The sequence below is a fragment of the Pan paniscus genome, chromosome 8, assembly GCF_029289425.2.
Source record: "Pan paniscus chromosome 8, NHGRI_mPanPan1-v2.0_pri, whole genome shotgun sequence".
NCBI lineage: Eukaryota > Metazoa > Chordata > Mammalia > Primates > Hominidae > Pan > Pan paniscus.
Window position 1 is genome coordinate 141,711,917 of NC_073257.2, and position 15,682 is coordinate 141,727,598.

General features: G+C 42.2%; 1 long non-coding RNA gene across 1 annotated transcript; it reads left to right on the plus strand.

Annotated features, from left to right (window-relative positions):
* The first annotated feature begins 2,969 nt into the window (after positions 1-2,969).
* LOC129393256 (uncharacterized) lies at positions 2,970-15,181 on the plus strand. Its single transcript, XR_008620045.2, has 4 exons — positions 2,970-4,816; positions 5,404-5,539; positions 11,070-11,175; positions 14,238-15,181. It is a non-coding gene; the product is annotated as an uncharacterized LOC129393256 (long non-coding RNA).
* Positions 15,182-15,682: the final 501 nt, after the last annotated feature.

Consider the following 15,682-nt stretch of genomic DNA (forward strand, 5'->3'; position numbering starts at 1 on the left):
GGCCAGCCAGGACGGGACTCAGCCATGCAGGAGACGGCCCCTTCCCTGGCAGCTTGTGAGCCCCCGGGGGCTGGAATCCTCCTGTGGCCCCGAGAGGCCTCTGTGCACCAGGCACAGCCTAGAAAGGCCTGGCCTTGTGGGGGTTCTACTGCACCCCTGCCTGGATCCCAGGCATCCCCGGGTGGTGGCGTTGCAGGTCCTGAGCACTCTGGTCCCTGCTGCCCACACCCACTGCATGGCCAGGAGAGGCTGGAGAGGCTGGGTCAGTGTGGCCACCAGGGCCACTAGATTCCTCGAGGCTCCTCCCTCAGGCTGTCCCCGCCCCACTGGACAGGACCAGGGTGGCACCTGGCCAGGAAGGACTCATTGTGATGGCCTTGTCCCGGCTTCTGCCATCTCCACACCCTGTAGCCTGAGTCCCACCCTGCCTACACCGTCAGCCTTGGCCCCACGCAGAAGCAGCCGCTTTGATGTTAGAAAGTAGATTCTGGTGCCTGGGCCTTGGCTTTGCCTGGGGCAAGTGGGACCCACACTTGTCAGGGTGGAGCAGCTTTTCCAAAAACTGGCACTGGACAGAGGCAGTGAGGCCACCACTGGAAGGCAACGCCAGGGAAGGGTCGGGCACTGAACATTGTGTGCCTGAGCCCAGTGGCCCCGGAAGGCCCAGGACATTTTGTCCACGGGCACTCAGGGCTGCCTGCACAGGCCCCAGCTTGCCTTGGGTTTTGGAATATCCTTGGCTGCAGGAGAATGTGGATACCATCATTCACTCCATTTTTCCCAGAAGCGTGGGCAGCAGGGCAAGCAGTGGGCTTGGGTCCAAGCAAGAACAGGAGCGTTTGCCTCCCCTGGCTGGCAGGTCCTCCTCCTGGCTCACAGGGCTAGCAGGGAATGGGTGAGCAGCTTAGGTTTGGGCCAAAACCCACCATGCTCTCCACCCTGCTCCTGTGTTGAAGGAAGGGTTACCTTTTCTTTCCGTGGGTGTTTACATGCTGTATTTACTTTGGGGAAAAGAAAACTAGTGTCACCCTATAAGGCCACCCTATAAGGTGAACACTGAAGGTGCAAGTTCTTTTCCAGCCAGCAAACAAGGCAAACATCTAGCTTAGTGGAAGGAGCAGCATTACCCAGGTAGGAAGCTCTGTGGATGGAGGGGCCCGATGAGGCTTCCTGGGATTTATTCTGGGGCACGTTAATGATGAGACGCTGCTTGCTGGGCCTCAGCCTGGCACTTGCAACGTTCTTCATCTTTTTCTTGTGATCTATGTCTTCTCTACATATTCTCTATATATTTCCAATGTATACATTGTGAACATTTTATCCTAGTCTGTGGCATGTCTTTTTTTTAATTTAGAAAAAAAAAATTGTGGATATGGTCTCTCACTATTGCCCAGGCTAGAGTGCAGTGGTGCAGTCTGGCTTACTGCATCCTTGACTTCTGGGCTGAAGCAATCCTCCTACCTCACCCTCCCAAGTAGCTGGGACCACAGGTGTGTGCTATCACACCCTGCTAATTTTTGTATTTCTTGTAGAGGTTGGTTTTCTCCATGTTGACCAGGATGGTCTCAAACTCCTGGCCTCAAGCTATTCGTCTGCCTTGGCCTCCCAAAGTGCTGGGATTATGGGCGTGAGTCATTGCACCCAGCCATAGTGTGTCTTTATACTTTCTTTATGGTGTCCTTTGATGAGAATTTTTAAGTTTTTATGAAGTCCAGTTTATCAGTTTTTTCTTTCATTGTTAGTGCTTTTTATGTCCTGCTTAAGAAATCTTTGCCTATCCCAAGTCTATAGAGATGGTTTCCTATGTGTTTTAGAGATAGTTTCCTGTGGGTTTTTTCCAGAAGCTGTATAGTTTTAGCTTTTCTCTTTGGGCCAATTATATATCTCAAATTAATTTTTTCATATGGTGAGATGATATGGTTTTGGCTGTGTCCCCACCCAGCTCTCACATCTTCAATTCCCATGTGTTGTGGGAGGGACCTGGTGGGAGATAATTGAATCATGGGGACTGGTCTTTCCCATGCTGTTCTCATGACAGTGAATGAGTCTCACGAGATCTGATGGTTTTAAAAATGGGAGCTTCCCTGCACAAGCTCTCTTCTCTTGTCTGCCGCCATGTAAGACATGCCTTTCACCTTCCACCATGATTGGCCTCCCCAGCCACGTGAAACTGTAAGTCCATTAAACCTCTTTCTTTTGTAAATTTCTCAGTCTTGGGTATGTCTTTATCAGTAGTGTGACAATGGACTAATATATGCAACATAAGTGTCAAGGATTTTTTTCCCATATGGGTGTCAGTCACTTTAGAAAATATTTTCTTTTTCCATTGAATTCCATTGGTGCCTTGTCAAAAATCAAATGACTTTATATGTATGAGTCTTTTTCTGGACTCCTTATTCTGTTCCAGTGATTTGTCTCTCTAACCTTATACCAGTATCACATTGTCTTAATTATTGTTGCTTTTTAGCAGACACAGGATTCTTGGAATTTTCCATTTCATCATGTGTCTGTTTTGGCAAGTTGTGTTTTACAAAGAATTTGTTCATTTTTTTTCTGTGTTGTCAAACTTCTTAGCATGTGTATTTTTACAATGTCCTCTTACTATCCTTTTAATGTTCATCAGGTCTATAGCGGTGTTCCCTTTTCAGCTTTCCTGATCAGTCTTACTGGAGATTTGTCAATTTTGTTGATCTTTTCAAAGAACCAGCTTTTGGCTTTTGATCCCTTCAGTGAACTTTCCACACTGACGGTCACTATGACCTTGGCTCTGCTAATCCCCCAATCCACATGAGGATGGGTGGACTTAAGTGACCTCTAAGGACCCTCATTACTCAGACAATCCCTGGCTCTGTGAGTCTGTGTCTTTCTTGCTCCCAGTTAAGGTCAGGATTAGGACTTGGAGGGTGACAGTTTTGTATCAACTACAGAAGGAAATTCCAGCTGCAGGCCTGCGAGAGGAGATGCCCCATGCCTGCCTCCTGACATCACTCTGCTCTTGCGGCCATGTTGGTTTCTCTGTGGCCCCAGGACCTTAACACATACTGTTCTTGCTGTGTTTGCAAGACTCACCCCCAACCCCAACTTTGCTTCATTAATTCCTTATCAGTTTCCAGAGTAAACCAACACATGATTTCTGGAAGAAAGCCTTCCAGTTTCTCAAACCCCCTCATTCCTGCTGCTGGCCTAGACTAAGGAAGGCCTTCCCAATTCTGTGTTCTCAAAGGACTGAATGGGTTTCCTGCAAAGCACCTACTGCAATTGCTTTTAAATTGTTATGTAATAAATGAAGAAACTTAATATGTACCTGAATGGGGCAACTCAATATTTCATCAATAGCCCCCATACTATAAACTCTGTACAGCATCAAACTGATTCTAAAATTAGACTGAGTGCAATGGCTTATGCCTGTAGTTCCAACACTTTGGGAGGCCAAGGTGGGAGGATTGCTTGAGCCCAGCAGTTTGAGCCCAGCCTGGGCAACATGGGGAGATTCCATCTCTACAAAAAAAAATTAAAAATGAGCCCAGGGTGGTGGCACACACCTATTGTCCCAGCTACTTGGGAGACCGAGGTGGGAGGATCACTTGAACCCAGATTGTCAAAGTTGCACTGAGCCATGATCACACCAGTGTACTCCAGTCTGTACAACAGAGCAAGACCCTCATCTCAAAAAAAAAAAAAAAAGTTACATGGAAGAGTAAATGAACAGAAATAGCTGAGAAAATATTAAGATTCTTAGAGGAAGCTTGCTCTTCTAGGAATTAACATATATTTTAAACTATAAGAATTAACAATAGATGGAGTCTAGGCAGGAATTCTCTAAAAGGTCAGTAGAAGGGAATTTAAAAAGAAAAAAGGAATTTAGAAATGAATAATGAGATATTTAAAATCGGTAGAAAAGATGAGCTGACAACTCAATATATGGTTTGGGGATAATTTTTTCTCCATTTGGAAAAAAATAAAATTAAATTTCTCCGTGTATAAAACATAAAATTAAACCCTAGAGAGATTAAACAACTATAGGCTAAAACTATGAAAACCATCAAAGTACTAAGATAAAGTGTAAGATAATTTTGTTTTTTAATCTAGGACGGAGAATATTATCCTAAACAAAGAACTAGAAGCCATAAAAGATTGACTTACAGATGGCTGGGGAGGGGTGGGGCCGTTGCACAGGGAGAGAATCCCAAAGCAAAGTCATTGGCATAGAGAAGATATTTGCAGCACATAAAGAGGCAACCACCATCAAATACAAAGAGCTCCTGCAAATTAACAAACAAAAGACAACCCAGTAAAAAATGGGCAAATGATAGCAACAGGCAGTTCACAGAAGAAATACAAAAGCTACATATATGTGTGAGAATATGCTAAAATGTGTAAGTAATTAGCAAATGTGAATTAAAACAGTAAGATTTTATTATCACCAATCAGATTAGCAAAAATTTTGACTGAAAGTATTCTCACTAGAATGTTTGTCCCACAAGAACAGTAAATGTTTGTCTGTTTTATTCTTGGCTAAATTCCCAACACCCAGAACAGTGCTTGGCACCTAATAGGCACTCATTAAATATGTTTTTCATTTCTTTAACTTTGCCAAAATATACATGACATTTACAACTTTTTTGAGACAAGGTCTTCCTCTGTCATCCAGGCTGGAGTGAAGTGCTGCAATCGTAGCTCACTGCTGCTTCAACCTCCCGGGCTCAAGCAATCCTCCCATCTCAGCCTCCCGAGTAGCTGGGCCCACAGGCATGCACCACCTTGCCCAGCAAGTGTTTTCTTTTCTGTAGAGACAGAGTCTCCCTGTGTTGTTCAGGTTGGTCTTGAACTCCTAGGCTCAAGTGATCCTCCTGCCTTAGTTTCCCAAAGTGCTAGGATTATAGGCATGAGCCACCATGCCCAGGCATTTATAATTTTAATCATGTTTTAGGTGTCCGGGTGAGAGGCATGAAGTACATTTACACTATTGTGTAATCATCACCTCCATGAATCTCTAGAACTCAGTTCATCTTGGGGACAGAAACTCTTCCCCTTTAAACAATAACTCTCCATCCTCCCCTCCCCCGCCCCTGGCAGCCATCATTCTACTTTCTGTCTCTATAAATTTGACCACTCTAGATACCTCGTATAAGCAGACTTAGACATATTTATCCTTTTGACAATAAATATTTTTAGATGAATGAATATCTAGTACAGGCGAAGGTGGGGTGAAATAGGGATTTTCTTACATGTTGGTGAATAAGAACATTTGACCGCACCTACCCAAATGTAAAGTATACATTTAACAAGCCAAAAACCCCACTTCAGGGGCTCTTTCCTGAAGAAACACTGATTAATGCACAAATATACAAGTGCAAGGGTGTTCTCTGTGGCACTTTTTAAATATAAAATTTATTAAAATAGGAACTAAGTACTGCAACATTCAAGAACCATAAGCATCCAGCCCCATGCAATTTACAAGGTGAACCTACCTGAATCCTGATCTGAAGTTCCAGCAGGCTCCCTCTGACCTCCTCCTAGTCACTATCTCCCTGCTTGGGTAAGCTCAACTCTGCCTTTTCACACCATTGATGAGTTTTGCCTATTTTTAACTTGATATAAAGGGAAATCATATAGTGCACTCTCTTTTGTGTCTGACTTCTTTTGGTTGACATTATGTTTATGAGATTCATTTCATATCAATGCATGTAATGATAGCAAATTTATTCTCATTATTTTGTACAATATTCATATCGTATGAATATGACACAATTTTATTTAGATATTTTGCTACCCGTGACCATGTTCACCATGTTTCCAGTTGGTGGCTTTTAAAAATACTGCTGCCATTAACTTTGTTATGCATGTACTTTAGTGAATACATGTACTCATTTCAGTTGGTTGTATACCTAGTAGTGAGATTGCCAAGTCATAATGTTCAGCTTTGGTAGATGCTACAAAAGAGTTTTTTCAAGTGCTTCTACCAATTTACATTCCCACTAATTCCCACTAGCAATGTGTGAGACTTCCAGTGGACCCAATCTTTGCAAAAACGTGATATTGTTTGACTTTCTCAGATTAGTCATTCTGGCGGAGATATAGTGGTATCACTTGATCTTTTAATTTTAATTTTCCTGACGATTAATGAAGTTTAACATCTTTAAGATGTGAATTTGCTATTTGGATACATGATTTTCTTTATGTTTCTTGTTCAGGTTTTTGGCCATTTTTCTGTGAGACTGTCTGCTTTTTCTTGATGATATGCAGTTCTTCGTATTCTGATATGAATTCTTTGTCAGATATATATCTTGCAAGTGTCTTTCCCCACTCTGTGGCTTGTCTTTTCATTTTCTTAATGTATCATTTTGAAGAACAGCATTTCTTGATTTTAATGTCATCCAATCTATCAATTTATTTTATGGTTAAAGTTTTTTGTTTTCTGTTTAGTGTATCTTTGCCTGTCACCAGGTTACAAAGATATTCTCCCATGTTTTCTTCTAAAAACATTATTGTTTTATCTTTCACATGCAGCTAGAAATCCATCTAGACTTGCTTTTTTATATGGTGTAAGGTAAGGGTTAGTTTTATTTTTTTCAAGAGATAAAGCTGATTGACTCAGCTCCATTTGTTGACCCAGCCTCATTTTGTCATATGTTGGGTCTCTTTCTGGACTCTCACCCATTTTACTAAACTTTCAGGCTATCTTTGCACCAATAATACATTGTTTTAATTAGGATAGCTTTAAAATAAGCCTTGCTGGGTGATGGTCTAAGTTTTCCAGTTTTATTCTTATTGAAGATTATGTTGCTATCCTTAGCCCTTTGCATGTATCTGTAAATTTCAGAATCAGCTCATCAAACTAAACCTGCTAACATTTTTATTAAGATTGTGTTTAATCTTATGGGGTAAATTTAGGTAATTACAATAATGAGTTTTCTAATCCATTGACATGGTATATCTCTCCAACTACTTAGATTGTTAAAATGTTTTTCTCAATTATGTTTTGGGGTTTTCACTGGACCAATTTTGAATTAAAAAATTCCATTTATTTCTAGATATTTGATGTTTTGCTGCCATTGTGGGGGTATCTTTTTTTTTTTTTTTTTTTTTGAGACTGAGTCTCACTTTGTCACCCAGGCTGGAGTGCAGTAGGGCAATCTTGGCCCACTGCAAGCTCCCCCTCCCAGGTTCATGCCATTCTCCTGCCTCAGTCTCCCGAGTAGCTGAGACTACAGACACCTGCCACCACACCCGGCTAGTTTTTTGTATTTTTAGTAGAGACAGGGTTTCACCGTGTTAGCCAGGATGGTCTCGATCTCCTGACCTTGTGATCCGCCCATGTCGGCCTCCCAAAGTGCTGGGATTACAGGCGTGAGCCACCACGCCCAGCCTGTGGGGGTATCTTTTTTAATGGTATCTTTAAAATTTTTCATTTTCTACTTATTTGTTACCATAGCACTTTTTAATAATAGCAAAGAATATAAAATTTTCAACAGAGGACTGGTTCCATAAATGTGGTTTCATATGTACAATGGATTATTCTGCAGCCACAAAAAAGGATGGGGTGGATCTACATGTACTGACAGGGAACTTCATTAAATGGTGTAAGTGCTAATGGGGGAAGGATGATGAGAATAATATAAAAATTATTGTCTCATGGTGTTACAACTATATGTAGATGTCTGTTTGTTTTTAATGTCCTTCAAACAAGGTCCAGAAAGACTGACAGCCCATTGGTAATAGTGCATCTGCCTGCAAGCTGAAGGGGTTTAGGCAGAGTTTGGATAAGGAGGATTAACCTTTATCTCCAAATACATGTTCATTGCTTTTATTTGGGAAATAAGCCTGGATTACAAGAAAGAAAAAAAAGGGGGGGATTATTACCTGTTTAATGCCTGCCTTTTTTTTTTTTTTTTTTTTTTTTTTTGTGAGAAGGAGTCTCGCTCTGTTACCCAGGCTGGAGTGCAGTGGTGCAATCTCGGCTCACAGCAAGCTCCAGGGACTACAGGCACCTGCTGCCAAGCCCAGCTAATTTTATTTTTTTTTTTTTGTATTTTTTTAGTAGAGATGGGGTTTCACCCTGTTAGCCAGGATGGTCTTGATCTCCTGACCTTGTGATCCACCCGCCTCAGCCTCCCAAAGTGCTGGGATTACAGGCATGAGCCACCGCGCCTGGCCCTAATGCCTGTCTTTCTTCTGGTTCAGGACTGGCCTACCACAAGGTCTCCACAAATACTCAGGATGGAGCTGGCATTGAATGACCCACTTGGCCTGCACAGAGACTGTCAGGCCTAAGTCTGGAGCTCTGTTTATGTAGTTCTATAATTTTAATGAATGTATATTGTAAAGTAACACAAGAACTGTGCACTGTGGAGCAAAACCATGCTAGATAATGAAAGAACTGGATTATTAATGGACCACTGTAGTGTGATATTGAGCCATGTGCCTCGAGCACAGAAGCAGATGCCTTGGTCCAGGGTCCTGCTTCTGTTATGTGTATGGACCCCTGAATCAGACTAGTGAAGCCTGCATACCCCTTCCCCAGAACACTGTTTTCATTGTCCACAAAATAAAATACATACAATCACAGAAAAAATTAATTCTATTAAATAGTTAGCAAAACATTACAAATAAAATTTGAGATATCATTGTATATGTGCTTCTTCATTATTCATGCATTAAAAAAAATCCAGGAACAGTTGAGCTAATTATTACCAGAATCTCCAAGTCACGATAACCATAAACAATCTGATACTGCTAAAATGACTGTGGCTTCTTGCCTATACTCATAAGGAAATGCTGAATTTTATAGCCGTTAGTGAAAATAAAGTTAAATTTTTGTTTTTCATTCAAGTTTATGGACCCTAGGTTAAGAACCCTTGCCTTGGTTGAAGACACAGTAAGGAACACTGTTTCCGTGAAAATGTGGTTTGCAAAAGTTGGGGTTCTGGGGATGCAGCAATAATCCAAGCAGACCAGCCCCTGTCCTCATGGGGCTTCCCTTCTCATGGGGAGACAGTGCAGAAGTTAATTAAGTCAAACCTGAATTTCATTAAATGGTGTAAGTGCTAAGGAGAAAAATAAAATGAAAGGGAGAAGGGAAGGTATATGTGTGGTGTTTGGGGTGGGGGTTAGTTTTAGACAGGCAGGCAAGGCTGCCTCCCTGGGCCGGGGGTGAGACGTGAGTTGGGGAGCACAGCAGGTGCTTTTGCAGAAGAGAGCTCCAGGGAGAGGGAACAGCAAGCGCAGAGCCTCAAGCAGGAGCTTCTGCAGCAGCAGAGGGAGGGAGGTGTGGCAGGGTAGTGGCTGACCCTCAGTGTCCTTGTGGCCCTTGGAAGGTCTGTGGAGGGGGTACGACAAGAGTGGTATTCCTTTCATTTTAAGGGCCCCTCTGGTTATGGTGTCAAGACACAGAGAGATAGAGCTGCAGGGCAAGGGCAGGAGTGAGGGGACCAGTTAGGAGGCTGCCACCATCCACCAGGGACGCACTGATGTGGCTCAGAGCAGGGTGGCAGGGGTGGCATCTGCTGAGACTCCTGAGATCCAACTGAAAGAGACAACAAGTTTTAAGGAAATGTAAGAAAAAGAACTGTGTTAAAAATAGTGGAACTGAGTATTCTGAAATGTTTAGAAAATAATGAAACTGCTTTTTAAAAAGCCATCTGGAAGGATTTTACTTTTCCTTCATGTCATTTGGAAATGACCTTCGAGGAGAAGCCCTGTGTATGTGTGTTCCACAGAGGACCAAGAGTGGCCTCCAGAGAGCCCTGGCAGAGTCCAGGCCGGGGAGGGGGCAGGCTATCCCACCTGGGGACAGGGCAGGCTATCCCACCTGGGGAGGGGCAGGCTATCCCATCTGGTGCCATGTGGGGCCGGGACCTTGTAGAGAGTGTGGACCTGCCTTGGTCTCACCCCAGGCAAGAATTGGGAGCCATGATCTCCACTTTGGTGATCTGGAGATAAGGGGTCAATAGGGGCCTACAAGACCACCTTCCCACTCCAAGGTGTGTGGACATCAAGCAGCCCCTCCTGGGGAGCAGGTGGTGGTGGGGTCTTGGCCAGCTGAGGACAAAGACTCAGGAGGGCCCGGGGATCCCATGTGCCAGCCAGCCTGCAGCATGAGTCCTGGCCATGTGCTCCAGGAAACATGGTTTCCCCAGAACACCAAAACGCTTAAGAGTAATTCTTCATGAAAGATAATGTTCATTTTTTATGCTCTGATAAAACCACAGGGCTTTTTAATTTTTTGTGACAGCCTTATCGAGAAATAATTCACATACCATACAATGTACTGATTTAAAGTGTGCAATTCAGTGGTTTTCTAACATATTCACTGAAACAGGGCAACAACTACCACAGTCCATTTTAGAACATTTTTATCACATCAGGAAGAAACCCATACATACCCCTTGGCTGTCACCCCCATCACCCCATGTCCCCCAGCCCTAAGCAACTACTCTTCTACTTTCTGTGTACATAGATTTGTCTGTTCTGGACATTACACAAATGAAAACATATAATATGAGTTTCTTGGTTATTGACTTCCTTCATTCAGCATAATGTTTTTAAGATTCATCCATGTCGTAGCATGTTTCTGCATGTCATTCCTCTTATGGTTGAATAATAATTCTGTTGTATGGATGTACAATGTTTTAAAAATCCATTCATGGCCGGGCATGATGGCTCATACCAGTAATCCCAGCATTTCAGGAGGCTGAGGAGGGAGGATTGCTTGAGACCAGGAGTTTGAGAGCAGCCTGGGAAACATAGCAAAACCCCATCTCTTTATAAAATACAAAAATCAGCCAGGCGTGGTGGTGCATGCCTGTAGTCCCAGGTACTTAAGAGGCTGAGGTGGGAAGATCGTTTGAGCCTAGGAGGTCAAGGCTGCAGTGAGCCTTGATTGTGCCACTACATTCCAGCCTGGGAAATAGAGTGAGAGACTGTCAAAAAAAAAAAAAAAAAAAAGTCGTAATGGACATTTGAGTGGTTTCCACCTTTTAGCTATTATGAATACTACTGCTATAAACATTCCTGTGCAAGTTTTTGTGTGAATTTCTGTTTTTCATTTATCTTGTGTCTACACCTAGGATTGGAAATACTAGGTCATATGGGACCTCTGTGTTTGACCATTTGAGAAGTTGTTGGACTATTTTCGAAAGTGGCAACACCATTTCCGATTCCCATCAGCAATGTGTGAGTTTCTAATTTCTCCACATCCTCACCAGCGCTGGTTATTATGACCTCCTTATTACAGCCATCTTACTGGGTGTGAAGTGGTAGCTCATTGTAGTTTCGACTTGCATTTACCTGCTGACTAATGATGTTGAGCATCTTTTCACATGGATATTAGGGATTTGTATAACTTCTTTGAGAAGACGTCTATTCAGGTCATTTTCCTATTTTTAAATTGAGTGATTTGTCTTTATATTATTGATTTGCAAGAGTTCTTCTCATATTCTAGATACAAGTCCCTTATCAGATAAGTGATTTGCAAATCGTTTCTCTCATTCTTTGGGTTGTCTTTTCACTTTCTTAATAGTGTCTTTTGAAACATAGAAGTTTTTAGTTGTGGTGAAGTCCGATGTATTTATTTTTCTTGTGCAGCTGATGCTTTTGGTATCACATCTAAGATTTGTGTCACATCCATTGTCAAACCTGAGGTCAGGAAGAGCCCCCTGTTTTCTTCTAAGAGTTTTTACAGTTTTAACTCTTACAGTTAGGCCCTTGATCTGTTTTAAGTTAATTTTTTATGTGGTGTGAGGTACAAATATAATTTTGTTCTTTTGCTTGTGGCCCTCCAGTTGTCCAGCACCATCTGTTGAAGAGACTATTCTTTTCCTTGAAAGACCTTGGCAGTTTTGTCAAAACTCAGTTGACCATAGATACATAATTATACTTCTGGAGTCTCAATTTTATTTCATTGATATGTCTATCCTATGCCAGTACCACAATGTCTCAATTGCTGTTGCTTTGTAGTCAGTTTTGAAATCAAAATATGGGAATCTTTTAACTTTGTTCTTTTTCAAGAGTGTTTTTTGGTTATTCCATGTCTGGTGCCATATAATACGAATTTTAGGATGAGCTTATTCGTTTCTATAAAGAAGCCAGCTGTGATTATAATAGGGATTGCGCTGAATCTGTAGATCAATTTTGGTTGTTATCTTAACAATATTGTCTTTGAATCCATGAACATGGGATTTTTTTGTTGATGTAGATCTTTATTTTAACAATAAAACCATAGGGCTCTTTGAAGGTGTTTCAGAACAGCTATCTTTTGAGGTTGCCTACTCTTACCAACTCCTCTGTGAGAGCTGCCACAAAGTTCTGGGTCTCCATCATGTCCAAGGCATTGATGCAGCCCTAGGTGAATAAGCCCAGGGAGTCAGCTGGAGGGGAACTGGGCTGGGTTTTGTTCTTCCCTTTAAAGGTCCTCCCTCCTGCAAGCCTGCCAAGGCAACTGGGTGCTCATAGCTCCAGCTCATTGCTAGATCTTGGGTGTTCCCTTAACCTTGGTTTAAGATCAGCTGTTCACTTTGTCTCTACACACTATTCCTTTCCTCTTCAGAGCTGGGGAATCATCATATTTTAGGGTGCCCAATCGTCTGAGTTTGTCCTTTCACGTGTGTGAGAAGGGCATAATCCAGTCTTTATCATGTGTGTTTCTACTACCGTCAGCACCACTTATTGGAAAGGCCACTCTCTGCCACTGCATTTCAGTGCCACCTTTGTCGTCAATCAGGTGACCATGAATAGGAGGTCTGTTTCTGGTCTATGCCATTAGGTTATTTGTCTGTTCTTGTTCTGATACCAAAGTGTCTTAGTTATTACAGCCTCATAAGATGTCTTGGTTTGGGTGGTTCAAATCCTCCAGCCTCTGTCTCTGTCAGAATTGCCTTGGCTCTGGATCATTTACAGTTCCAAGTAAATTTTAGGATCAGCTTATCAATTTTAAGAAAAGCACCTAGTGGAATTTGATTGAGATTGTACTAAATCTATAGGTCAGTTTAGGGAGGAAGAGTTGACATCATCCCAACAGGTAATTTTCCAATCCATGAATATGGTATATTCCTTCATTTATTAAGATTTTTAAATTTTCTCTCAGTACAGTTTTGTGGTTTCCTGTGCAGACATCTTGCATAACTTTGGTAGCTTTCTAAGTATTTGCTGTTTTTAATGCTATTGTAAATGGCATTGAAAATTTTTAAATGGCATTTTTAAAATTCCTGTTATAAAAATACTGTTGTTGTCATAGAAATACAGTTGTATATTGACCTTGTATGCATTAATCTTGCTAAATGTATTTATTAAACCTCATACTTTGTAAGTTATTTTTGGTTCTCTTATAATGCTAATTTTAAGATATTTTTTTCCCCTAATTTGCCTGGTCAGTAACTGTTTGGTTGCAGGCAGCAGAAACTTCCTCCAGGAAGTTCAGATAAAAGTGAAGATAGTATCAGGCCCCAGAGGCATGCTTGGAAAGCCAGAGCAAGGAATTCAGTGGGGCTTCATGGGAACTCCTCCCTTGGGATCTCTCCCCTTTGGACCATGAAATCCAGATCTCCACACCTCTGTGCACCTCTACTCTTTCCTGCCCACTTGCCAGTCTGATGTCTGCTGTCTTAGCACTATGTAAGCCCCAGCTCAGATTCCAGGTAGCCATGCACCAACGCCCATCCCATCAGGCCTCAGTGTTCTAGGCCAATCTGATGGCTCTGAGTTAGTTGTCCCGGCTACCTTGTTCACTGTAGTAGGAGGGCAGGGTGGTGAGACAGTGATACAGTGAGCAGTGTTCTCCAACACATAATCCTGCCTGTCTATTCACAAGAAAACTTGGAAAATATTAATGTAATGTGTAAGTTTTCACCTCCCAGATATACCTACTGTTAATTTTGCTGTAACTCTGACTAGTATTTTTTCTAAATATATATATATTTTTATATATTATTTATTTTCCCTCTACATAGAAATTTACAAATTGAAATTACGTTCTATATAAACAGTATTATATATATATATATGCTTGTTTTACCTAATTTTATGTCATTTGAGGTTGACGATTTTATTAGATATACTTCAAAAACAATCTTTATGGTTTAATAGAATATATAATATTCCATTATAATGGCTATATCATAATTTAATGACCAATTCCTATTTTGAGCCATTTGGGTTCTTTCCAATTTTTTGATAAATATTGCCATAGCTAACAATTTTGGACTTAAAAGTCTTGTCTAATATCTGATTATTTCTTTCAGATTGATTCCTTGGAGTGGAATTAGTAAAAAGGATATGAATATTTTTAAGTCTCTTGATATGTCAGACTGATTTCCAGAAGGCTTGTACCAATTTACTCTTCTACCGACAACTGTAAGAATACCCTTCCTCCATCAACAGCATTGTGTATTAGCTTTTAAGAAAAATCTTTTCTAATTTAATAGGTTAAAAAAATTCATCTCATTATTTTAATTTGATATGTATTTTTAAATGAGGTTGAATATAATTTCCCAAGCTTATTGATCACTTTTATTGTTCCCTTGTGAATGGACTGTAAATTTGCCTCTTTTCTCTTTAGGGTGTTCATTGAGTGTTATTGATTTGCAAAAGCTCATTGTATATTAAGAATATAAACCCTTTGTTGAGATTGTTACAGGCATCTTTTCTCTGTCTCCTGATGGCGCCTTCCCTGCATCAGCCCTGTGTTCTGCCAGCCCCACAACAGTAGCACAGGCAGTGAAGAATCTGGTCCCTTATAGGTGGAAAAACAAGTTCTATATTTGGCTTAGCTGATGAACCCTGTGATGGCTGAGCAAGCTATACCAACACCCTCATTGTCCATGGCCCACCATCAATGTGGAGTGTTGGGAGAGGGGGTGGTCTGATGGGGCAGCTTGGTGAGAGATACCTGTGTCCCCTTCTGACCCTTTGTGTCTTTTTCAGCCAACACCTTTGATATTGTTGTTATTCATTGCAAGTCTACCCTCCAAATCATGATCGCTCTTATTTTCCTCTTCTTCATTCCATCCTTAGCCCATTATTACCTTGTTGGCAGTCACAGAAGCTAACTTTTATTGAGCCCTTGCTGGGTGCAAGCTGCAGGTGTAACCCCTTGCAGCCGAGCCCCTCTGGCTGCCTCATTCCTAGCCCGCACCTCCCTCCCACTCCCGCACCTCCCTCCCACTCCCGCACCTCCCTCCCACTCCCGCACCTCCCTCCCACTCCCGCACCTCCCTCCCACTCCCGCACCTCCCTCCCACTCCTGCATCATAGGATGGGCTCAGTGTACCCTTCCCACACTGGCTTGCCAGCCCCATGTGTGGACCCCATGTGGACCCCAGGAAACCCACGGAAAGCACAGGGAGCCAGCAGTTCCGAGGCCTCCTGGTGGCTTCAAAGGCCCTGGGAGACATGGTCTTCTGCTTCCAGTTTGGGGAGCATGGATGTGTGACATTGGTTATATTCTGACATTGGTTATATAGCTGAGCTGCACCAGGCAAGCTAGTTTCCACTTGTGGCCTGCACAGGTGGCCTCGGCTGAGTCAGGCCCTCCAAACCGTGTGGGTGGCTTGGTTAGGATCTTATCAGGGAAGTGTGACTTCTTTCCTTGCTTCCATTTAGATGCCCCTCCCTCTCTCTCTCTCCCTTTTTTTTTTTTTTTTTGAGACAGAGTCTCGCTCTTGGTGCCCAGGCTGGAGTGCAGTGG